Below are 25,986 nucleotides of genomic sequence, written 5' to 3'. Positions count from 1 at the left end.
TTAGAAAAAGGAGGGAGGAGTGAGAGAGAGCCCTGACGGCTGGTTTGGTTTCTGCATAGTGCTGAGTTCGGGAGAGAGTTGCAGAGAGGAAGAACTCCGAAATCGAAAGGTTCCGAGTGCAAAACAATAGTGGAGCAATTCAAGAGGCAATTTGGGAGATTAATCATAGTGCAAATCTAGATTTGGAGCTGTTCATCCATTTCGAGAGAAAATGGTGTACATGTTTCATTTTCATTATTCTTCCATTGTAATTGATTTCCTAGATTGTTTTAAACATGAACATGTTTAGCTATATTGATTAAATCCATTGGAATTTCTTTACTATGTTGGCTTAATATTATATTGTTGGATTGTTTGAGTTAATTTTGTATTCTTCTTTCGTTCAGTATTAATAAGATAATGCATTATTCATGAGACGTCGTGAATTGTGTGTTTAGATTACTTTGTGTGATTGAGAAGTCCATTTGGCAATTGGAATTTTGAATAGCAAGAACTGGTTAGTAATCGCTTAGATATAAGGATAATTAACTAGCCGGATTAAGAATTAACAAAGCTTAATAGAGGCGGATTAAAGCTTAATGCTAATTTAAGAATCAATCGTTAGGAAGAGATTCCAACTTTAGGTTATTAGGTTTAGGAATTTGGTTATCTCGAGAGAGAAACCGAATTCGGTTAAGAATTCGTCCACGGGTAGCATAATTAGACTCACCAATCCTTTATCTTTTGTTTGATTGCCAACTAGTTTAGGTTCCCTTTGGGTTTGCTTTCTTGTCTTGATTATTTTAGTTATCAATTACTCCTGCATCTCCCTTAGAACTTAGCTTGTAGCTATTAGTTAGTTTAGAAATTATTCATCACTCATTTTAGGTTAATATAACAAAGAACAAAGGAGTAACTCTGGGCTTTCACTTTCCCGAGGAATATGACCTCGATACTCGCTATTAGTACTAGACTGCATCGATAGGTACACTGCCTTAGATTATAGCTAACACAAGTAGCACACATCAAGTTTTTGGCGCCGTTGCCGGAGAATGTTTGAAAACTATAGTGAAATTTGCTATTTGTTAATTTAGTCATTTTTATTTATTTATTTCTATTTTGTTTGTATATATTTATTTAGTTAAGTTTATGATTCAGGTAGTGAATGATAAGGAGGTTCAATGTTAAATTCAAACTCTTTGTATGATGCGTTGGAAAATAGGATTAGGAACCAAGAGAGTGCTAAAAATTGGGATACCCATGCATCTTTAGAAGCTCAAGTGGAATTGTTTTGCAGGGCTACCGATCAACTCTCCACTCCTATCCTTTCATCTCAAGTTTTTTGTGAATTTTGTTGTGGTTTACATTTGAGTAATGATTATCCATTATGCAGTGATTTTACTCATTGTTCTTATAACTGTGAACAGGTGAATTATACGGGAAGTTGGTCAAATGACTCGTATGGAAGCACCTACAATCAAGAGTGGAGCACTCATTCACCATTTGGATGGAGCTTAGATGGCCAAGAACCACTAGGATCTCAGCAACCACATCAGTAGCCTAATCTTGCACCTTCAACTCAAGATGAAAAGTTAGTGTTAGAGGAGTTGATGATGAGGTTCTTTACAAGTCTTGAGGATAGATTCCAACAAACAGAAAGGATACTTGAAGGTCAATAAGCCTCGATTGAGAACATAGAGCATCAAATAGGCTTGATCTTCAAGTTACTAGCTGAAGAGCAATTGGGAACTCCATCAAACGCTACTGAATCCGAGGAACATTTGAGCGCCGTCACTTTGCGTTCAAGTGAGAATTTTTCTGGTTTATCTGTTATGTTTGACGATGATGCTTATGTGCAGGACGACTCCTTGAACATGGAGATAGAACTAGAAAAGGAAGAGGCAAACATGATTCCTCTGAAATACTACCAACAGGAATGTACAGTTGATGATGCTGAGTTGCAGTTAGAGGAATTTTTGGTGGATTTTCCACAAGTCCCTTCGATGATGGAAGATGAGCACGAGTTATCCAATGAAGAAGTCTTGGAGGAGCTCGAGTTTCTTCTAGCAAGTGAACCAAGCCAAGGACTGGAGAAAACCATCGACATTCCTGAAGAAATTGTTTAACCGTTGATCCTTCCAATTGGTGAAACTCCAGCTTTCAAATTGGAAGAGCCCCTAGAGCATCATGACTACGTGCAAATATATGAGGAGCGAGTGTTGCCCATCATAGTGGCAGCTTGCTTGACCGTCGGGAAGAGGAATTTAACAAATAGTCCTCTGAGCGGATACTTGAAGCCATTTGCTTGGAAAAAGTTTGGATGGTCAGCAATCCCCACCATTTGCTTTTCATCATGAGTCCAGCTAAGAAGACTCATCACATAAAAAAAGAAGCGGTTTTGGGAGGCACCCCAAATTTTATTTTTCATTTTTATTATTTTACCCTTGCATTTTGAAATATTTTATTAGTTTTAGTTTTCATATTTTATTTAATTTTTGTTTCGATTTCGATTTTAATTCTTTATTTTATTATTTGCAGCTTTTACCGAGGACACACTAAATTTCCACTACATCAACCTCGACGGACGATCAGGGCAGTCTCCTAGATCTTTTATTTTTGCATTTATTTACTTTATTTTTTATACATGTCATGCACTTGGATTGTATTGCCTTTGTTCTTTTAGTTGAGCATTCCATGCGGGGTATCCATAACATTTTACACGGAGGACAGTGTGTTCTTCAAGTGTGAGGGTGGTTGTGGGTAAACCTTATAATCCTAATCTCTCATATGGTTTTTAGATACATCTGAAATTGCTATTGCTAGGTGTTGTGTATTTTTAGGGGATGTTAGGACACTGTGTTTTTGTGCATTTAAGTATGCTATTTTTGAGTTGATTGATGACTTAATTTATAGAATTGTAGTTACTTTTCTTTGTTGTTCATTGTCCTTAGAAAACAATTGAGGGTGATTTACACATCAGCCCTGCCGGTTTAAACCGGTGTTATTTAATTGTTTTTCGAATTTTTGAATTTTAACTTAGAACGTTGATAATGTCATATGCATGTGTTTCTTAAGTAATGATTCAATTAATAATGTTGCGAACCAATTGCACCTAATACCATACCTCAAAGGGAGATTTTGAGCCTGTTGAGCATTCATTATACTTATGCTCTTTATATTTTTTGTTTGAGTGTGCATTGTACTTGACTTTGCTTCTAGAACTTGCTTTGTAATGCATGTTGAAGTTACATGAATATTGTGAATACCATGAGATGATTTAGGCGATTTAGGATTCACCACATTTGACCAAAAGCCTACCCCCTTATGTTTCCATTAGTTAGCCAGTTTTGATCCTTAACCTTTTCTTCATAATCTACACCTATACACTTCAATTATACCATTCTTTACATTTATCTTTCCTTTACCCTTATACTGGAATTTCTTTTTATGATTTGCTCACCTTTATGTGGGATTAAAATGCCAGTTGCTATATTGGTAAATTCACTAAATCTTTTTGATATTTTAAATGCTCCCTCCGATCCAAACTGTATTTTTATTCTTTATGTATGCAGCAGTTCTTATAAGCTGCTAGTTTATTATTAAAAAAAATAATAAAAAGAAAAAAAACAAATGAGAAGAAGAAAATAAACAAAATTCTTTAATTATTTATCTCTTTATCGGATTTAGAGCATTTGCAAGCGTTATTCTATGAAGTAGGGATCTTAGTGAATAATTCTTTTTATATTTTAGGCATTTAATCCTTTGAGCATATATTGTTGTTTATCGCACGAATTCCAGCATTTTCACACTTCTGTCCAAATCTCCGTACCTTTACCTTAGCCCCATTACAACCTCGGTAAAGACCCTTTGATTTTGGTATTTACTTATTCACAATAGCAAAGATATGATTTCTGAGCAAGCCTATGGTGAGCGGGTTTTGTGCATTTGCTTTGAGGGATTTTTTCTTCACCTTATATACACTTTGAGTGACTTGAGTGATCCCGGTAGGCACTGGTTCGTGATGTTTGTATTGAGTTTTCATTTAAGTTATTCATGCATTAATATTATTTCCATTATTTGTTAATGATTTGCAATTTGATTTGTATCCTTTGAGATGTGTCGGATACTATCTGTTATGGACTAGGGGCATAAACTGTAAGGAATTGCTAACTGCAGTTTTATGAGGTGAGTTGTTAAATGCTTGAGGATAAGCAATAGCTTAAGTGTGGGGTAATTTGATGTGCATAGTTTTACACATATTTGCTTGCATATTATTCCTTATTTTCTTAGCAATTATTGTGCTTTTATTCCCAGATCACCCGTGTTTTGTGTTCTTTTGCATCTCAGGAGCATTTATAGGACCGTCATTGGTGTTTAAGCAATTATAGATCAATATGTGCAGAAACGGACGAGAATTCATAAAGATCGGACAAGAGCTCGTATTGCACACATTAAGCATGGCCTGAGTCAAGGCCGTGCTGACCATCACGGCCTAGACTCTGGCCGTGACCAACCATCAAAACTTGGTCTTCAAAATAATGGTTTGGCACGGTTTTTGAGGCCACCACGGCCCGTGGTGGCCAGCACCGGCGGGAGCACGGCCATGGTGAAAACCTACTTGGTGAGATCCACAGCCAGACGGCTTAGACTCATTTGTCTGACCGAAAGCCTGACCTTGACCACTACCGTCTTTGTCAAACAAATATATAAGGAAAATGAATTTTTTAGGGTTAGAAAAAGGAGGGAGGAGTGAGAGAGAGCCCTGACGGCTGGTTTGGTTTCTGCATAGTGCTGAGTTCGGGAGAGAGTTGCAGAGAGGAAGAACCCTGAATCGCAAGGTTTCGAGTGTAAAACAATAGTGGAGCAATTCAAGAGGCAATTTGGGAGATTAATCATAGTGCAAATCTAGATTTGGAGCTGTTCATCCAATTCGAGAGAAAATGGTGTACATGTTTCATTTTCATTATTCTTCCATTGTAATTGATTTCCTAGATTGTTTTCAACATGAACATGTTTAGCTAGATTGATTAAATCCATTGGGATTTCTTTACTATGTTGGCTTAATATTATATTGTTGGATTATTTGAGTTAATTTTGTATTCTTCTTGCTTTCAGTATTAATAAGATAATGCATTATTCATAGACGTTGTGAATTATGTGTTTAGATTGCTTTGTGTAATTGAGAAGTCCATTTGGCAATTAGAATTTTGAATAGCAAGAACTGGTTAATAATCGCTTAGAGATAAGGATAATTAACTAGCCGGATTAAGAATTAACAAAGCTTAATAGAGGCGGATTAAAGCTTAATGCTAATTTAAGAATCAATCGTTAAGAAGAGATTCCAACTTTAGGTTATTAGGTTTAGGAATTCAGTTATCTCGAGAGAGAAACCGAATTCGGTTAAGAATTCATCCACGGGTAGTATAATTAGACTCACCAATCCTTTATCTTTTATTTGATTGTCAACTAGTTTAGGTTCCCTTTGGGTTTGCTTTCTTATTTTGATTATTTTAGTTATCAATTACTCCTGCATCTCCCTTAGAACTTAGCTTGTAGCTATTAGTTAGTTTAGAAATTATTCATCACTCATTTTAGGTTAATATAATAAAGAACAAAGGAGTAACTCTGGGCTTTCATTTTTTCGAGGAATACGACCTTGATACTCGCCATTAGTGCTAGACTGCATCGATAGGTACACTACCTTAGATTGTAGCTAACACAAGTAGCACACATCAACTAAAACTAAAGTATTTAATGAAGAAAAACAAAGAGAATTATAGAGACAAAAATGATGGATAGATACAGATAAAAGATGTAGCAGATAGCATATGGTGAAACATATTCTCCTCCTTCTTTAGAACTGGGTTTATATATATATATATATATAAGCTAATATATTTTCTAGATGTTTGGTGGGAATTAACGAAGAGCTAATACCAATATTAGTTTTTATTAATGTTGAATAGAAATTCAAATGGGGCGTGGCCAAGTGGTAAGGCAACGGGTTTTGGTCCCGCTATTCGGAGGTTCGAATCCTTCCGTCCCAGCTATTCCTATATTTCAAAAAAAGGATCATTCCTTGTTTGATTAATTGGTCTGAAGTTATCGACAAAAAAGATTTGTCTAAGTCACTTCGTTTCTTTTTGCTCAAGTTACTTCTTTTTTTATCCAAGTTTCTTCTCTTTTTATCTAACTCACTTCCTTTTTTCTTTGTGAGTTTCGGGATATTCCCATTCATGGGTCCGAAATCCATATCTATGAATTGAAAGGTCTAAATGATCCACTCTGCAATCAGCTGTTAGAATTAATAGGTCTTCAAATCGTTCATTTAAAAAAATGGAAACCCTTCTTATTGGATGATCATGATACTTCCCAAAAATTAAAATTTTTGATTAATAGAGAAACAATATCACCATTTTTGTTCAATAAGATACCAAAGTGGATGATTGACTCATTCCATACTAGAAATAATCACAGGAAATCTTTTGATAACACGAATTCCTTTTTCTCAATGATATCCCAGGATTAAGACAATTGGCTGAATCTCGTGAAACCATTTTATAGAAGTTCATTGATATCTTCTTTTTATAAAGCAAATTGACTTTGATTCTTGAATAATCTACATCACTTCTGGTTTTATTGTAACAAAAGATTCCCTTTTTATGTGGAAAAGGCCCGTATGAAGAATTATGATTTTATGTATGGATAATTCCTTAATATCTTTTTCATTCGCAACAAAATATTTTCTTTGTGCGGCGGTAAAAAAAAAAACATGCTTTTTTGGAGAGAGATACTATTTCACCAATCGAATCACAGGTATCTAACATATTCATATCTAATGATTTTCCACAAAGTGGTAACGAAAGGTATAACTTGTACAAATCTTTCCATTTTCTAATTCAATCCGATCCATTTGTTCATAGAGCGATTTATTCGATCGCAGACATTTTTGGAACACCTCTAACAGAGGGAAAAATAGTCAATTTTGAAAGAACTTATTGTCAACCTCTTTCGGATATGAATCTATTTGATTCAGAAGGGAAGAACTTGCATCAGTATCTCAATTTCAATTCAAACATGGGTTTGATTCACACTCCATGTTCTGAGAAATATTTACCATCCAAAAAGAGGAAAAAGCGGAGTCTTTGTCTAAAGAAATGTGTTGAAAAAGGGTAGATGTATAGAACCTTTCAACGAGATAGTGCTTTTTCGACTCTCTCAAAATGGAATCTATTTCAAACATTTATGCCATGGTTCCTTACATCGACAAGGTACAATTTCCAAATTTGTTATTTTTAGATACCTTTTCGGACCTATTACCGATACTAAGTAGCAGTCAAAAACTTGTATCCATTTTTCATGATATTATGCATGGATCAGATATATCATGGTGAATTATTCAGAAAAAATTATGTCTTCCACAATGGAATCTGATAAGTGAGATTTCGAGTAAGTGTTTACATAATCTTCTTCTGTCCGAAGAAATGATTCATCGAAATAATGAGCCACCATTGATATCGACACATCTGAGATCGCCAAATGTTCGGGAGTTCCTCTATTCAATCCTTTTCCTTCTTCTTGTTGCTGGATATCTCGTTCGTACACATCTTTTCTTTGTTTCTCGAGCCTATAGTGAGTTACAGACAGAGTTCGAAAAGGTCAAATCTTTGATGATTCCATCATACATGATTGAGTTGCGAAAACTTCTGGATAGGTATTCTACATCTGAACTGAATTCTTTCTAGTTAAAGAATCTCTTTCTAGTTTCTCTGGAACAATTAGGAGATTTTCTATAAGAAATGCGGGGTTCTGCTTCTGGCGGCAACATGCTATAGGGTGGTGGTCCCGTTATGGGGTTAAATCAATACGTTCTAAGAAGAAATTTTTGAATATCAATCTCATCGATCTCATAAGTATCATACCAAATCCCATCAATCGAATCACTTTTTCGAGAAATATGAGACATCTAAGTCATACAAGTAAAGAGATTTATTCATTGATAAGAAAAAGAAAAAACGTGAACGGTGATTGGATTGATGATAAAATAGAATCCTTGGTGGCGAACAGTGATTTGATTGATGATAAAGAAAGAGAATTCTTGGTTCAGTTCTCCACCTTAACGACAGAAGAAAGGATTGATCAAATTCTATTGAGTCTGACTCATAGTGATCATTTATCAAAGAATGACTCTGGTTATCAAGTGATTGAAGAGCCGAGAGCAATTTATTTACGATACTTAGTTGACATTCATAAAAAGTATCTAATGAATTATGAGTTCAATACACCCTGTTTAGCAGAAGGACGGATATTCCTTGCTTATTATCAGACAACCACTTTCACAAACCTCGTGTGGGGTGAATAGTTTTCATTTCCCATCTCATGGAAAACCTTTTTTGCTCTGCTTAGCCCTATCCCCCTCTAGGGGTATTTTATTGATAGGTTATATAGGGACTGGACGATCCTATTTGGTCAAATACCTAGCAACAAACTCCTATCTTCCTTTCATTATAGTATTTATGAACAAGTTCTTGGATAATAAGCCTAAGGGTTTTCTTATTGATGATAGTGACGATATTGATGTAAGTGATGATATCGACCGTGACTTTGATACGAAGCTGGCGTTTCTAACTAGGATGAATGCGCTAACTATGGATATGATGCCAGAAATAGACCGATTTTATATCACCCTTCAATTCGAATTAGCAAAAGCAATGTCTCCTTGCATAATATGGATTCCAAACATTCATGATCTGGATGTGAATGAGTCGAATTACTTATCCCTCGGTCTATTAGTGAACTATCTCTCCAGGGATTGTGAAAGATGTTCCACTAGAAATATTCTTGTTATTGCTTCGACTCATATTCCCAAAAAAGTGGATCCCGCTCTAATAGCTCTGAATAAATTAAATACATGCATTAAGATACGAAGGCTTCTTATTCCACAACAACGAAAGCACTTTTTTACTCTTTTATATACTAGGGGATTTCACTTGAAAAAAAAATGTTCCATACTAATGGATTCAGGTCCATAACCATGGGTTCCAATGTACGAGATCTTGTAGCACTTACCAATGAGGCCCTATCAATTAGTATTACACAGAAGAAATCAATTATAGACACTAATATAATTAGATATGCTCTTCGTAGACAAACTTAGGATTTGCGATCCCAGGTAAGATCGGTTCAGGATCATGGGATCCTTTTCTATCAAATAGGACGAGCTGTTGCATAAAATGTATTTCTATGTAATTGCCCCATAGATCCTATATCTATCTATATGAAGAATAAATATTGTAACGAAGGGGATTCTTATTTGTAAAAATGGTACTTCGAACTTGGAACGAGCATGAAGAAATTAACGATACTTCTTTATCTTTTGAGTTGTTCTGTAGGATCGGTTGCTCAAGACCTTTGGTCTCTACGTGGACCCGATGAAAAAAATGGGATCACTTATTATGGACTTGTTGAGAATGATTCTGATATAGTTCATGACCTATTAGAAGTAGAAAGCGCTCTGGTGGGATCCTCACGAACAAAAAAAAATTGCAGTCAGTTTGATAATGATCGAGTGACATTGCTTCTTCGACCCGAACCAAGAAGTCCCTTAGATATGATGCAAGATGGATCTTGTTCTATCCTTGATCAGAGATTTCTCTATGAAAAATATGCATCGGAGTTTGAAGAAGGGGAAGGAGAATAAGTCCTTGACCCGCAATAGATAGAGAAGGATTTATTCAATCACATAGTTTGGGCTCCTAAAATATGGTGCCCTTGGGGCTTTCTATTTGATTGTATCGAAAGGTCCAATGAATTGGGATTTCCCTATTGGGCTAGGTCATTTCAGGGCAAGCAGATCATTTATAATGAAAAGGATGAGCTTCAAGAGAATGATTCAAAGTTCTTGCAGAGTGGAGCCATGCAGTACTAGATACAAGATAGATCCTCCAAAGAACAAGGCTTTTCTCGAATAAGCCAATTCATTTGGGACCCTGCCGATCCACTCTTTTTCCTATTCAAAGATCAGCCCTTTGTCTCTATGTTTTCACATCGAGAATTCTTTGCAGATGAAGAAATGTCAAAGGGGCTTCTTATATCCTAAACATATCCTCCTACATCTATATATAAATGTTGGTTTATCAAGAATATGCAAGAAAAGCACTTCAAATTGTTGATTCATCGCTAGAGATGGCTTAGAACCAATAGTTCATTATCTAATGGATTTTTTCATTCGAATACTCTATCAGAGAGTTATCGGTATTTATCAAATTTGTTCCTATCTAACGGAACGCTATTGGATCAAATGACAAAGGCATTGTTGAGAAAAAGATGGCTTTTCCCGGATGAAATGAAAATTGGATTCATGTAATAGGAGAAAGGTTTCCCATTCCTTAGCCTGAAAGATATGTGGCCATGAAATAGGGATTAAGTGGAACAAAATTGACTGGGTGCTAGACTCATGGAAACATCTGTTTCTTCCATATTTTGGACATGGAACAATATGTTACTGCCGAAACATGGAAGAATTGAAATCTTAGATCAAAACACTATGTATGGATGGTATGAACTGCCTAAATAAGAATTCTTGAACAACAAGCAACTAGAACTATTACTCACTACATCACAAATTTCCATTAATGAAAGATGTAAATCCATTGAAAAATCAAAAATACGTATGTCGGATGAAATGGTGGTTGTTGGTATCTGCTCCAATAATGAATCATTGGTTTAACTGAATAACTAAATGAATAACTAAATAAAATAGATAGACCCCTCTCTTCGTCTCAGGTCGATGGATCTTCTCAATTGGAGGATACCCTATATGGATAGCACTCATTCCAGTTGACGGAGCCTAATTCTATTTGTTTTGTTCCGAAGCAAAGATATCCACGGGGCGGTTCGTCCTATTCAGATATTCACGACCAAGAAGTACTGGATTCTCTTTCTTCAATAATTTCTGATCTCTAGTGAACCTCTCAGTAGGATTCGAACCCAGATGAAGTTCTAATGATCTGTCAGAGAAAAAAGAATGAATGGATCTTGTAGGATTCCCAAGAAATTTTTCGATTTCTTCTGGAAGCAGATGATTATTCATCTCCTTCTCACCTTCTGTGAATAGCCAGGACATTGAGGAATATCCAGAAAGGCATTTAGGGAATCGGTCTGATTCTATCTCTGTTCGTTCCATTTGAAGAAAGGAAGGATCCCAAAGAATCGATCTTTCTTTTAGTTGTTGAATCTTTCTTTGATTGATCAATGTGTGATATTCCGAATCCTCATTACTAATGGAATCGAAATGATCTCTAGATTGATCATAAGATCCTTTCAATTGGCTAGAATTCCTTCCTTGAATGAAACTAGATCTTGTGGAATCATATTGAATATTTGATGACATATTTTGTGCCTTACTAAAAAACCGATCCTTGTTTACCAACCACACATTGTCTAACCAAATCCAATTCTCTCTCGATATGTTCCTAAAAAAATCTTATTCGTGCGAATTATTCCCCCAACTAACGAAGAGATCTTGGCGGAATTGCCACATATGAAATTGAGCACAATTTTGCAAAGAAATAGCCCACTTCTTTTTCGAGAAGAGATGGGAAACATGCTCAATATCATTTGATTGAATAGTTGACCGAGCTCCTTGTTGTTTGAAGAAACCCTCCACTTCAATTGATATTTTTTCACGAAAAGCAAACATGAGATAACAAATCCAGTCTTTCACTAAGATTTCAAATAGCTGTCCCGAATTCAAGTTGATTATGTTTCGCCCCTTCCTTGGATAAAGACAATCAAACAATTCCCAATCATGGTCCTTGTGGATTGAATCATCCATATAATATACAAAAGAAACTCCAAATATTTGATATCTTTTTCTTTGAATGAGATCTCAATTCTAGCGACGGTTTCATTGGATATCTTACAACTAGAATCCCTCTTTTTTTCGATCCAGTTCCTCCACCACCACGAACCCTAGTTAGATTCAAACATGATACACTTTTTAGTTATTGGGAGAACCCAAGTACTCTCTTTCAGATCCAGGAAAGAGCTCTCAAAGATCTTTTTTCCTTTTGGAAGATACAGGAGTGAAACAATCAACCTATTGATATTGGAAGACCAAAAAGATTCTTCCAATGTATCATTTCTAGGGCCAATGGAATTCATAGGTATAGGAAGAAGCTCTGTCAAATAGAGATTTTTTCTTTTGACCATCTTTCGATTGTTAATACGATATATAAGGACCACTACTACAAATAGTACTACACCTTTGATCGTGAAATATCGATTGCTTATTGAACCCTGTGAATTGCGTGAAAGTAAGATACTCCAAATTTGAGAGTCCAAGAGTTTTATAAAACGTTCTTGATGGAAAAAATGTGAATGAAAGATCCCACGGAATTGAATTGGGTCCATGAATCTAAGAAATAGTGAGAATTCTTGATCTCTCTCAATTTGAAAATCCAGGATTTGAATTGATGTCCTTTCATTGATTCCTCCTAAATTGCATTGATTTATCATAAAGATTTAATTTCAATTGGAATTTGGTTATTCACCATGAACGAGGATCCCCGCTAAGCATCCATGGCTGAATGGTTAAAGCGCCCAACTCATAATTGGCGAATTCATAGGTTCAATTCCTACTGGATGTACGCTAATGGGACCCTCCAACAAGTCTACTGGAATTGGCTCTGTATCAGTGGAATCTCATCATCTATATATAACGAATTGGTGTGGTATATTCATATCTTAACATATAAACAGTAAGAACTATCATTCTTATTGAGACTATAACTCATAGGGAGGAATATAGATTCATGGATGGAATCAAATATGCAGTATTTACAGTCAAAAGTATTCGGTTATTGGGGAAAAATCAATATACTTTTAATGTCGAATCAGGATTAACTAGGACATAAATAAAGCATTGGGTCGAACTCTTCTTTGGTGTCAAGGTAATAGCTATGAATAGCCATCGACTCTCGAGAAAGGGTAGAAGAATGAGACCTATTATGGGACATACAATGCATTACAGACATATGATCATTACTCTTCAACCGGGTTATTCTATTCCACCTTAATGAGCATAGTTTTACACATATTTGCTTGCATATTATTGCGTATGTTCTTAGCAATTATTGTGCTTTTATTCCCAGATCACCCGTGTTTTATGTTCTTTTGCATTTCAGGAACATTTATAGGACCATCATCGGTGTTTAAGCAATTATAGATCAATACGTGCGGAAACGGACGAGAATTCATCAAGATCGGACAAGAGCCCGTTGCACACATTGAGCGGCTGAGTCAAGGCCGTGCTGACCATCACGGCCTAGACTCTGGCCGTGACCAACCATCAAAACTTGGTCTTCAAAACAATAGTTTGGGCACGGTTTCCGTAGCCAACACAGCCTCTAGCACGGCCCGTGGTGGCCAGCACGGGGAGCAACACGGTCATGGTGAAACCCTAGTTGGTGAGATCCACAGTTTCAGCACGGCATGGACTCCGGCCGTGCTGAGTTAAATATATAAGAAAAATTCATTTTTCTTAGAGGGAGGGAAAAAGAGTGACATTGAGCCCTAGTACGGTTCGGTTTCTGCGATGATTAAGTGCGAGAGAGAGTTGCGGGGAGTAAGAATCCCGGAATCGCAAGGTTCCGAGTGCAAAACAGTAGTGGAAGCAATTCAAGAGGTAGTTTGGGAGATTAATCAAAGTGTAGATCCAGATTTGGAGTTGTTCATCCAATTCGAGAGAAAAGGGTGTACATGTTTTATTTTCATTATTCTTTCATTGTGATTGATTTCCTAGATTGTTTTAAACATGAACATGATTAGCTAGATTGATTTAATCCATTGGGATTTCTTTACTATGTTGGCTTGATATTATATTGTTGGATTGTTCGAGTTGGTTTTGTATTCTTCTTGTTTTCAGTATGAATAAGATTATGCATTAATCATGAGACGTTGTGAATTGTGATGTTTAGATTGCTTTATGAGATTGAGAAATCTGTTTGGCAATTGGAATTTTGAATAACAAGAACTGGTTAATAATCGCTTAGAGATAAGGATAATTAATTAGTCGGATTAAGAATTAACAAAGCTTAATAGAGGTAGATTAAAGCTTAATGCTAATTTAAGAATCAATCGTTAGGAAGAGATTCCAACTTTAGGTTATTAGGTTTGGGAATTTGGTTATCTCGAGAGAGAAACCAAATTCGGTTAAGAATTCATCCACGGGTAGCATAATTAGACTCACCGATCCTTTATCTTTTGTTTAATTGCCAACTAATTTAGATTCCCTTTGGGTTTGTCTTCTTGTCTTGATTATTTCACTTATCAATTACTCCTGCATCTCCCTTAGAACTTAGCTTGTAGTTAATAGTTAGTTTAGAATTTATTCATCATCCATTTTAGGTTAATATAACAAAGAACAAAGGAGTAACTCTGGGCTTTCGCTTTCTCGAGGAATACGACCTTGATACTCGCCATTAGTGCTAGACTGCATCGATAGGTACACTTCCTTAGATTGTAGCTAACACGAGTAGCACACATCAAGTTTTGGCGCTGTCGGGAATTGTTTAAAAACTATAGTGAAATTTGCTATTTGTTAATTTAGCCATTTTTTTTTCTTTCTTATTATTTTATGATTTTTATTTTTATTTGTTTATTTATTTTATTTTATTTGTACATATTTATTTAGCTTAAGTTTATGATTCAGATAGTGAATGATAAGGAGGTTCAATGCTAAACTCAAACTCTTTGTGTGACGCATTGGAAAATGGGATTAGGAACCAAGAGAGTGCTAAAAATTGGGATACCCGTGCATCTTTAGAAGCTCGAGTGGAATCGTTTTGCAGGGCTACCGATCAACTCTCTTCTCCTATCCTTTCATCTCCAGTCTTTTGTGAATTTTATTGTGGTTTACATTTGAGTAATGATTGTCCATTGTGCAGTGATTTTACTCCTTATTCTTATAACTGTGAACAGGTGAATTATACAGGCAATTGGCCAAGTGACTCGTATGGAAGCACCTATAATCAAGAGTGGAGTACTCATTCACCCTATGGATGGAGCTTAGATGGCCCGAACCACCGAATCTCAAAGCAACTACATCGACCTACTCTTGCACCTTCAACTCAAGATGAAAAGTTAGTGTCGGAGAGCCGATGATGAGGTTCATTACAAGTCTTGAAGATAGATTCCAACAAATGAGAGGATACTTGAAGATCAACAAGCCTCGATTAATAACATAGAGCATCAAGTAGTCTTAATCTTCAAGTTACTAGGCCGAAGAGCAATCGAGAACTCTATCAAATGAATCCGGGAACATTTGGCGCCATCACTTTATGCTTCGGTGAGAATTTTCTGGTTTATCTATTATATTTGACGATGATGCTTATGCGGACGACTCTTTGAACATGGAGATAGAACCGGAAAGGAAGAGGCAAACATGATCCCTCCCGAAAGACTACCAACAAGAATACCAGTTGATGATGCTTTGAGTTGCAGTTAGAGGAATTTTTGGTGGATTTTCCACAAGTCCCTTCTGATGATGGAAGATGAGCATGAGTTATCCAATGAAGAAGTCTTGGAGGAGCTCAAGTTTCTTCTAGCAAGTGAACCAAGACAAGGACTAGAGGAAACCATTGACGCTTCCCAAGAAATTGCCCAATCAATCCTTCCAATTGGTGAAACTTCAGCTTTCAAATTGGAAGAGCCCCTAGAGCATCATGACTACGTGCAATTATACGAGGAGCGAGTCTTGCCCATCATCTTGGCGACTTGCTTGATAGTCGGAAGAGGACATTGACGATTATCCCTCTAAGCGGATACTTGGAAGCCATTTGCTTGGAAGAAGAATGGATGGTCGTCGATCACGCCTATTTGCTTTTCACCATGAGTCCGGTAAGAAGACTCATCACATAAAAAGAAGCGCTTTGGGAGGCACCCCAAACTTTATCTTTAATCTTTAATATTTTAACCTTTTGTTTTGAAACATTTTATTAGTTTTAGTTTTCATATTTTCAGTTTCGATTTTATTTCTTTATTTTATTATTTTGATTCTACCGAGGAGGCACCGAATTTCCACAACATCGGCCTCGATGGATGATCGAGGCGATCCCCTAGATCTTTTTATTTTTCCTGTATTTATTTACTTTATTTTTCCATACATGTCATGCACTTGGATTGTATTGCCTTTGTTCTCTTAGTTGAGCATTCCATGCGGGGTATCCATAACATTTTACACCGAGGGTGTGCTCTTCAAGTGTGGGGTGCTTATGGGTAAACCTTAATCTCTTATATGGATTTTTAATATATCCGAAATTGCCATGGCTAGGTGTTGTGTATTTTTAGGGATGTTAGGACACTGTGTTTTTATGCACTTGAGTATGCTATTTTTGAGCCGATTGATTACTTGATTTATAGAATTGTAGTTACTTTTCTTTCGCTCATTGTCCTTAGAAAACAATTTATGGTGTTTTACACATCAACCTACTTAGGGTTAAACCGGTGTTATTTAATTATTTTTTTCGAATTGTCGAATTTTAACTTAGAACGTTGATAATATCATATGTATGTGTTTCTTAAGTAATGATTCAATTAATGATGTTGCGAACCAACTGCATCTAATACCACACCTGAAAGTGAGATTTTGAGCCAGTTGAGCATTCATTATACTTATGCTCTTTATATTTCTTGTTTGAGTGTGCATTGTACTTAACTTTGCTTCTAGAACTTGCTTTGTAATGCGTGTTGAAGTTACATGAATATTGTGAATACCATGAGATGATTTGGGCGATTTAGGATTCCCCACATTTGACCAAAAGCCTATCACCTTATGTTTCCATTAGTTAGCCAGTTTTTGAGCCTTAACCTTTTCTTCATAATCTACACCTATACACTTCAAATATACCATTGTTTACATTTATCTTTCCTTTACCCTTATGCTGGAATTTCTTTATGTGATATGTTCAACTTTATGTGGGATTAAAATGCTAGTTGCTATGTTGGTAAATTCACAAAATCTTTTTGATATTTTAAATGCTCCCTTTGATCCAATTTGTATTTGATATTCTTTATGTTTATTCGAGTTGTATGCAGCGGTCGCTAATAAGCTGCTAGTTCATTTCTTTTGAAAAAAAAAAGGAAGAAGAAGAAGAAAAAAATATATATAATAAACAAATCTCTTTAATTATTTATCTTTTTATTGGATTTAGAGCATTTGCAGCTGCTTATTCTATGAAGTAGGATTTTAGTGAATGATTCTTTTTGTGATCTTAGGCATTTAATCCTTTGAGCATATACTATTGTTTATCGCACGAATTCCAGCATTTTCATACTTCTATCCAAATCTCTGTACCTTTGCCCTAGCCCCATTACAACCTTGGTAAAGACCCTTTGATTCTGGTATTTACTTATTCACAGTAGCGAAGATATGATTTATGAGCAAGCTTATGGTGAGCGGGTCTTGTGCATTTGCTTTAAGGGATTTGTTATTCACCTAATATACACTTTGAGCGACTTGAGTGATCCCTGTGAGGCATTGGTTCATGATGTTTATATTGAGTTATCATTTAAGTTACTCTTGCATTAATATTATTTCCATTCTTTGTTAATGATTTGTAATTTGATTTATGATTGAGTAACCTTTGAGATGTGTTGAATACTCTCTGTTGTGGACTAGGGGCATAAACTGAAAGGAATTGCTAACTGTAGTTTTATGGGTTGAGTTGTTAATTGCTTGAGGACAAGCAATAGCTTAAGTGTGGGGTAATTTGATGAGCATAGTTTTACACATATTTACTTGCATATTATTGCATATGTTCTTAGCAATTATTGTGCTTTTATTCCTAGATCACCTGTGTTTTATGTTCTTTTGCATTTCAGGAACATTTATAGGACCATCATCGGTGTTTAAGCAATTATAGATCAATACGTGCGGAAACGGACGAGAATTCATCAAGATCGGACAAGAGCCTGCGTTGCACACATTGAGCACGGCCTGAGTCAAGACCGTGCTGACCATCACGGCCTAGACTCTGGCCGTGACCAACCATCAAAACTTGGTCTTCAAAACAATAGTTTGGGCACGGTTTCCGTAGCCAACACGGCCAGCCCATGGTGGCCGGCCGACGGGAGCAACACGGTCATGGTGAAACCCTAGTTGGTGAGATCCACCAAGACGGCCTTGACCACTACCGGTCTTTGAGTTAAATATATAAGAAAAATTCATTTTTCTTAGAGGGAGGGAAAAAGAGTGACATTGAGCCCTAGTGGCTGGTTCGGTTTCTGCACAGTATTAAGTGCGAGAGAGAGTTGCGGGGAGTAAGAATCCCAGAATCACAAGGTTTCGAGTGCAAAACAGTAGTGGAAGCAATTCAAGAGGCAGTTTAGGAGATTAATCAAAGTTTAGATCCAGATTTGGAGTTGTTCATCCAATTCGAGAGAAAAGGGTGTACATGTTTTATTTTCATTATTCTTTCATTGTGATTGATTTCCTAGATTGTTTTAAACATGAACATGATTAGCTAGATTGATTTAATCCATTGGGATTTCTTTACTATGTTGGCTTGATATTATATTGTTGGATTGTTCGAGTTGGTTTTATATTCTTCTTGTTTTTAGTATAAATAAGATTATGCATTATTCATGAGACGTTGTGAATTGTGATGTTTAGATTGCTTTATGAGATTGAGAAATCCGTTTGGCAATTAGAATTTTGAATAACAAGAACTGGTTAATAATCGCTTAGAGATAAGGATAATTAATTAGCCGGATTAAGAATTAACAAAGCTTAATAGAGGCGGATTAAAGCTTAATGCTAATTTAAAAATCAATCGTTAGGAAGAGATTCCAACTTTAAGTTATTAGGTTTAGGAATTCGGTTATCGAGAGAGAGAAACCGAATTCGGTTAAGAATTCGTCCACGGGTAGCATAATTAGACTCACCGATCCTTTATCTTTTATTTAATTGCCAACTAATTTAGATTCCCTTTGGGTTTGTCTTCTTGTCTTGATTATTTCACTTATCAATTACTCCTGCATCTCCCTTAGAACTTAGCTTGTAGTTAATAGTTAGTTTAGAATTTATTCATCATCCATTTTAGGTTAATATAACAAAGAACAAAGGAGTAACTCTGGGCTTTCGCTTTCCCGAGGAATACGACCTTGATACTCGCCATTAGTGCTAGACTGCATCGATAGGTACACTGCCTTAGATTGTAGCTAACACGAGTAGCACACATCACACCTCTTAGAAAGAAATAACTTAAATCAAAATACTTAATAGCATGGCGATACATTTATACAAAACTTCTACCCCGAGCACACGCAATGGAGCCGTAGACAGTCAAGTGAAATCCAATATACGAAATACATGAAATAATTTGATCTATGGATAGCATTGTTGTGGTAAAGGCCATAACGCCAAAGGAATCATTAACACAAGGCATAGAGGGGGAGGTCATAAGCGTCTATACCGTAAAATCGATTTTCGACGGAATGAAAAAGACATATATTGGAGAATCGTAACCATAGAATACGACCCTAATTGAAATGCATACATTTGTCTCATACACTATGGGGACGGTGAGAAGAGATATATTTTACATCCTATAGGGGCTATAATTGGAGATACCATTATTTATGGTACAAAAGTTCCCATAAAAATGGGAAATGCCCTACCTTTGAGTGCGGTTGAACTATTGATTTACGTAATTGGAAGTAACCAATTAGGTTTACGACGAAACCTAGAAATCAATCACTGATCCAAATTGAGTACCTCTATAGGATAGACCTCAACGTAAACCCAAGAGTAAGTGATTGAGTTCAGTAGTTCCTCATAGAAAATTATTGACTTTAGAGATATAGTAATATGGAGAAAATAAATTGTTTCAAGCACCGACAGAACCGGAAGCACCCTTTTTTTCAAAGAGAGGAGGACGGGCTATTCACATTTCATTTGATGGTCAGAGGCGAATTGAAAGCTAAGCAGTGGTAATTCTAAAGATTCCCCGAGGAAAAAATAGAAATGTCTCCTACGTTACCCCTAATATATGGAAGTATCGACGTAATTTCATAGAGTCATTCGGTCTGAATGCTACATGAAGAGCATAAGCCAGATGAAGGAACGAGAAGACCTAGGATGTAGAAGAGCATAACATGAGCGATTTAACAGATTTTGATTCCTATATATCCACTCATTTAGTACTTTTTTTTTCATTTTACGATATATAAGATCCATCTGTATAGATATCATCTACACCTAGAAAGTCGTATACTTTGGAAGAAGCTTGCATAGTTTAGGAAGAGGTTTTGATTGATAAAAAAGAAGATCTACTTCAACCGATATGCCCTTAGGCACGACCACACATAACATAGAAATCACATTTGGAAAGGATGGACAATTAGCTAGAGCTGCAGGTGCTGTAGCGAAACTCATTGCAAAAGAAGGGAAATCGGCCACATTAAAATTACCTTCTGGGGAGGTTCATTTAATATTCAAAAACTGCTCAGCAACAGTCGAACAAGTAGGGAATATTGGGGTGAACTAGAAAAGTTTGGGTAGAGCCGGATCTAAATGTCAGCTAGGTAAGCGTCCTATAGTAAGAGGAGTAGTTATGAACCATAGACCATCCAGTGGGGAGTGGTAAGGAACGATTGGTGAAAAGAACCCATGAACCCCTTGGGGTTATCCTGCACTTGGAAGAAGAAGTAGAAAAAGGAATAAATATAGTGATAATTTGATTCTTCGTCGTCGTAGTAAATAAGAGAAAAAATAGAATTTGTTTCTTCATCTTTTCAAAATAAATAATAAAAAAATAGGAGAAATTAACTGTGACACGTTCACTAAAAAAAATCCTTTTGTAGCAAATCATTTATTAAAAAAAATAAATAAGCTTAAAACAAAAGCAGAAAAAGAAATAATAGTAACGTGGTCCCGGGCATCTACCATTATACCCACAATGATCGGCCATACTATTGCTATCCATAATGGAAAGGAGCATTTACCTATTTATATAACAGATCGTATGGTGGGCCATAAATTGGGAGAATTTGTGCCTACTCTAAATTTCTCGGACATGTAAAAAATGATAATAAATCTTGTCGTTAATTTGTTAATCTTAATTCTTAAATAATTAATATTTAAAATTAATAAAATGAATATTTCATTTTAAATTTAAATAAATATTTAAATATTAAATAAAAATGAATATTAATATTATTAAATAAAAATATTAATATTATTAAATAAAAATATTAATATTATTAAATAAAAAAAGATTGAAATTAATATTAAATAAAATTAATAAAATTAATATTAAATATAAATAAAAAAGAAAATTTCAATTTAATTGAAAATTTTCTTTCATTTTAAAAGTTTCATTTAAATTGAAAAGGAAAATATAGATATTTGAATAGTGAATAGTATTTTGTAATTTAGATTTAGAGTAATAGTAATTTAGAATTAAAGATATGTATATTTATTAGTTTCATTTTACAATTTAAATTTTTTTCTAACTTTTCTCGTTCATTAAAATTATTACTTTATTTATGACATTAAAGAAAAAGAGGTTAATAAATCTTATGATAAATAAAAGAAAGAAAAAGAGAGATCCATATACGGAAAGATATGCTTTAGGCCAATATATATTATGTCCACTCACAAAGCATGAAGAATAATTGATCAGATTCGTGGATGTTCTTATGAAGAAATACTTATGATACTTGAGCTTATGCCTTATCGAGCATGTTATTCCGTTTAAAATTAATTTATTCCGCAACAGCAAACGCTCGCCAAAATATGGGTTTCAACGAAGCCAATTTAATCATTAGTAAAGCCGAAATCAACGAAAGTGCAAAATTAAAACCTCAGGCTCGAGGGCGGGGTTATCTGATAAAAAGATTGACTTGTCATATAACTATTGTATTAAAAAATATATCTTTATATAAAGAATATGAAGAATATAACATATGCTTAAAAAACCGGGGTTGGATAAAAAAAATAAAATCCACAGATGCGACATTTCATGATATGTATAGTAAGTAGTGGGAGATTATGGGACAAAAAATAAATCCACTTGGTTTCCGACTTGGTACAACCCAAAGTCATTATTCTCTTTGGTTTGCTCAACCAAAAAATTACTCTGAGGGTCTACAAGAAAATCAAAAAATAAGAAACTGTATCAAGAATTATGTAAAAAACAATACAAAAATATCTTCTAGTGTTGAGGGAATTGCATGTATAGAGATTCAAAAAAGAATTGATGTGATTCAAGTAATAATATATATGGGATTCAATAAATTATTAATAGAAAGTAAACCTAAACGAATCGAGGAATTACAGATAAATGTACAAAAAGAACTAAATTGTGTGAATCTAAAACTCAATATTGCTATTACAAGAATTTCAAACCCTTATGGGCACCCTAATATTCTTGCAGAATTTATAGCCAGACAATTAAAGAATAGAGTTTCATTTCGCAAAGCAATGAAAAAAGCTATTGAATTAACTGAACAGGCGGATATAAAAGGAATTCAAGTACAAATTGCGGGGCGTCTTGACGGAGAAGAAATTGCACGCGTCGAGTGGATTAGAGAGGGTAGGGTTCCTCTACAAACCATTCGGGCTAAAATTGATTATTGTTCATATACAGTTAGAACCATTTATGGGGTATTAGGCATAAAAATTTGGACATTTCTAGACAAAAAATAATAAACCCTTACTTGACTTGTCTTTACATTCTATCTATTGATAAAACAAAAATGACAAACTCTTTGATTCTTTTTTTTATTATTAAAAAAAGAGAGAATCAATTCAAATTATATTTCTATAGGGTTGAATAAAATAAAAAAATTCAATTGATAATTTGATATAATTGCTATGCTTAGTGTGTGACTCGTTGGGTTTTTAGGTTCAGGATTAAAAAAAAGGATTGACTCATTCTATGAACTAATAAGTATAAATATACAACTAATAACCAAATACAACTAATAACCAACTCATCGCTTTGCATTATCTAGATCCAAGGAAACATTCAAGATATGATATATTGCTTGTATTTTTATTTATTATTGGAGCAATTAAAATCCTTTTTGCACAAACAAAACAAAAAATAAAAGAAAAACCAATATGATTTGTTTAGGAGTTGTAAATCAAAATAAAAATTATGCGGATAAATGGAAGGGTGAAAGAAAGAGAGAAAAAAATATCAATGATCTATGATTCCGATATGTAAGGTCTATGAATCATTAGATAAAGGCTAATATACTAAAGAATCAATACCAATTGATCTATAATGAAACTAATTCATTCATAAAACAAAAGATCAAGAGCCTCGAGCCAATAAAGACTAAGAAGATTGACTCAAGAACAAATCAAATTAGAGGCTTCATTGTAAAATTAAGACCTAACCATTAAAGGAGAAGCGATTCAAATATGTAAATACATAAAATTTTATTGAAAACAAATCTTAATGATTTATTAGTAGGATAGCGAAAGGAACCAAAAGACAATCCATTTATTCTAAAGGATCGTGGATTAGCTCTACAAAACAAATAAAATAAATATTGAAAGAGTAAATATTCGCCTGCGAAATTTTTTAGATTATTGGATTTCTAAATTTTAGCGATCTGATATCATAATTATAATAAATAAATAAATAAATATATATATATATATATATATATATATATATATATACCAATTTCTATTTCTATTCTAATAATCTAATAAAATAGAAAATAATCTAATAAATATATTAGAAATAGATTAGATTAATTAAATAAATTAAGTGAAATCTCAAAGAATCTCATAATTTAGTATATTATTCATCAAACACTTGTATATACATTTCATTCGCGAGGAGCTGTGTCACGACCCCATCCGTGGGCCCGTGACCGGCATTAGGGAATGGATAGGCGTAAGGCCACCAAATCCCGTAGTAAGCCTGACACTCACAACTCAAACAAATCTCATCTCAACTTTCACTATTATTAATGCCATAATTTACAGTAACATTAAATTTTACACAATTAAATCGGTCTGCCAGAAGAACTAGGCGAGACCCGAATCTCAGAAAAAAATTTACAACTGATACATCTACTATTACTACTGCGGAGAATCTAAGATTTTTACAATTTGACATACCAAACCAAACACCACCCGATGATGAAGAAGTCGGGTTATTGAGTAAGAGTAGCAGGAATACAAGCGTCACCGAATCAAAAATAAATAAATGGATCGACCGTCTAGAGTGAGCTAAAATCAAATAATCTGGGGATTATTACATTCTTCACAGAAAATATAGATTATTCGAATCACTATATCAACCATACACATAAATACCAATCATAATATAATCATACCATAATTATTAAATAAATAAGTAAATAAAAATATATTTTTACTTTTACAGGACAAGTAGCTCAGTAGAACCCTAACCCCAAATTCTAGTAGCCTTTTGGCTCTCTTAATCCAATAAGACTGGCGCCCAGAGAGCAATGCTCGACCAGAGACCTTACCTCCACTTTGGTCACTTAAGTATCCAAATAAGCCGGCGCCCAGAGAGCAATGCTCGACCAAGGACCTTTACTCCGGCATCTCATTCCAATAGGATTGGCGCCTAGAGAGCGAAGCTCGACCAGAGTGCTTAACTCCAGTCCGGTTACTTAATATTCACTATCTGCCTAAGCCTTTCAGCCCTCTTATTCCAATAAGACTGGCGCCCAGAGAGCAATGCTCAACCAGGGACCTTACCTCAAGTCTGGTCACTTAAGTATCCAAATAAGCTGGCGCCCAGAGAGCAATGCTCGACCAGGGACCTTACCTCCGGCGATTTCCTCAAATCAGCCCAGAGAGCCATGCTAAACTCATAATAATCTTATTACCTGTCCATGATCATTACCGGTGCGCACGCGGTCCTGATGTAACCCATCAGGCGGCATATTCTACAAGGCCATATTTCCCAAATCGCAATCATCACATTTAATAAATATCATTGTCTAATGAAATCATCCAACATATATCGAAGTAAAGATTAAAGATTTAGGGTAAAGCAACATGCAATTCGTGAGGAAAAAAATAATAACGTTTGTATTATCATAATATTACTAATAATAATATTTATATTATTTTCAATAATTAATAATCAAGTGAAATCATTTATATTGCGATACTAATAATCATATTAAGCATAAATTCTAAAATAGCATATTAAAATTAGACTTAGCAATAGTGCAATGATTAAATGACTTTAGCTCACAGAATTGAGCGACCTCCTAGCTTTGCTCCGGTGCCTCGGTTGGAGCGAGCCGAACAGACAGATCATCTAATTATGGAAAATAATTTATCAATTATGTTGAATAATTACAATTGACCTTAGGTCTAGATTCCTAGGACTGACTGTCTAAGAATCTCGACTCGGGAGAATTCTACCGAAAATCTAGCAGAACCTCCCCTACAACATGGACATTTACCCCACATAAAACGGGTCCAGGACCTGCCAGAAAAACACTAGAAATATCCAACAATTTTACACAACGGGAGTCGGGTCCTCAAGACTTCACTAATTTCCCGACTCCACCACAGAGCACAAAAATCACGAGGCAGGCAAATCGACAGACAATTATTTTTGACTCATAAATATCATCTAATACTCAACACAATCAATAGACACACAATTACACTAAGAATTCCAAAATTAAACATCGCTACCCCACAGTGGACACTAGGAATGGGTAAGCTTAAGGCCACCGAAACCCGTAGTAAGCCTGACACTCACTGATTTAAACAAATCTCATCTCAAATTAATATTATTAAAGCCATAATTTATCTTAACAGCTACATTCTACATAAATACTTGATGCCTTGGGAAAAACTAGGCGAGACTCAAACTCGAAAATTTACAAACTGATACATCTACTATTACTCACCGCGGAGAATCTAAGATTTACCAATTTACATACCAAATCAAATACATCACCCGATGATGAAGGAGTCGGATTCTTGAA

General features: G+C 35.1%; 1 pseudogene; it reads left to right on the top strand.

The window, feature by feature from the left end:
* The first annotated feature begins 6,146 nt into the window (after nucleotides 1-6,146).
* Nucleotides 6,147-10,400, top strand: LOC125370371 (annotated as a pseudogene).
* The last annotated feature ends 15,586 nt before the right edge of the window (nucleotides 10,401-25,986 follow it).

The sequence above is a fragment of the Ricinus communis genome, chromosome 6, assembly GCF_019578655.1.
Source record: "Ricinus communis isolate WT05 ecotype wild-type chromosome 6, ASM1957865v1, whole genome shotgun sequence".
Taxonomy (NCBI): Eukaryota; Viridiplantae; Streptophyta; class Magnoliopsida; order Malpighiales; family Euphorbiaceae; genus Ricinus; species Ricinus communis.
This window is presented reverse-complemented; position numbering and strand designations above follow the sequence as displayed.